Source organism: Frankliniella occidentalis, unplaced genomic scaffold, assembly GCF_000697945.3.
Source record: "Frankliniella occidentalis isolate FOCC.00 unplaced genomic scaffold, Focc_3.1 Scaffold16, whole genome shotgun sequence".
Lineage (NCBI taxonomy): Eukaryota > Metazoa > Arthropoda > Insecta > Thysanoptera > Thripidae > Frankliniella > Frankliniella occidentalis.
In genome coordinates this window covers 2,539,738-2,541,506 of record NW_026267146.1, presented here as the reverse complement: position 1 = coordinate 2,541,506, position 1,769 = coordinate 2,539,738, and positions in this window count along the sequence as shown.

The window sequence follows — 1,769 nt, the reverse complement described above, 5'->3', positions numbered from 1 at the left end:
CGGCGGCGGGCGGCGGACCTGAGCGGTGCGGCTGGGCGGGCTGGGCCCAAGCCCCGTACGAGGGGGCTCCCTCCCTAGGGTGGGGGAGGCCTGGACCCTGGACCAACAGCAAAGTCAAGGATGGGGCAGGGGGGGATAACAGGTGGCATGGGCCGGTTCCCGCCGGTTCCACCTTTGAGGTATGAACGCAAAGTCGTCGCTCTCGCCCGCCCTCTCAACCCACCACCCCCCTCCTCGCTCCGCTCGGGTAGAGCGCGTTGAGGGTGTACCCCGCCCCCCGCTGCACGCCACCCCGCCCCGTCTCGCCCCGTCCTGCCATGCGTAGGATCGTGGCGGCACACGGCGTGACCAAAGGGAACTGAACCGTCGACTGACGACTGTCGATAAGAGAGCGAGAGAGAGAGAGAGAGAGAGAAAGATCGAGAGCGAGAGGGGTAGGAAAAAAAGTTTTTGATTGAGTGATCGGCAAAGCAGGTGGCTGCCAATCTGAACCGCGATCTGAACGGCCTGTTCTGGTGGTGTGGCAGTTTTGGTGGGTCGCAGCCATGCGTCAGGCTGCCTACCTTCACCCGCCGTTACCTTCGACCCGAGCCTTCTGTATCACCCAGAAAAAAACGTACCTTGGATTACGCGTCCAAAAAGTCGTGCAGCTTCCGTTGTACCAAAGGAAATTATTTTGTGGCTTTGGTGTAAAGCTAAGTTCCATTAATTCAAAGAAACCCCCTAACTTTACTGAATTTAGCATCACATCAAAGTTAAAATTACCTTCGGAACAACGGAAGCACTTTTCAACGTCGTGGAATCAACCCCCCAGAGAACACGGTTCTGTCCAAATGACACCAAGTTATGTCAGAGTATTTTTTTTTATTTTTATTTTTCATTTCGGTGGCCTGATTTTGATAGGACATGACATCACGTGATGTCGAATTGACGTCAAAAGCAGGACACCAAAATGACAAAATTTTGACACTGACATTTCACTAGTGAAGCTTGACGTCATTTTGACAAAACCGTGTTCTCTGCGCCCAATAAGAACTTGACTGCTCAGGATGCCCCGCCGCCCCGACACACACAGCACACAGCAGGGGCGCGCGGTCGGCGGTCGGTAGGGAAGCCTAGTCGCGGCAATTACACCCTCATACTCGGCGGATGGAGGGCGGGGGGCGGGCGCTACTTACATTAGCCTCCCCATCTCATCTCACGTGAGTCTTCCGCCTGGACCCCTCACCGCACCACGCTCCCCCTCTTCCTCCGCCACTCCGCGCCACTCCAGCCACCAGCCATCCCCCGCGCTCCCCCGCGCGCGCCGCGAGGAGAAGGTGGTCTCCAAAATCCCCATGCACCATATCTCGCTCGCAGACCATGAAGTTTTTCCTTCACCAAAAGTAATTTTGTGAAACAAAATAAACATTTTAAAACAACAACCATGAATTTAACGAAATTTTGACGAATTACATGTTATTTGGTCACCCAAAATTACCCCTGATTTTTGACAGTGCAGCCGCGGATCCTCCCCCTCAACGTCTGCAAAGTGTGCCCAAGCCCCCGTCCCGCCCCCAGAGAGTACAGAGCACGAAGGTCAATAATAGCCAACTACTGCAAAGCCGACTATTGTCGAAACCTGGTCCAAACCACGACAAACTCGGCGATGTCGAGGCGAGCGCGCGCAGTGCTGTGCGGGGGCCACAGGCCCCGACTGCCAGTCGCATCGTCGTTCGCGACAGAGCCCCTCCCCCTGCTTTCTAGCTCCATGACAGCACCCCCCCCCC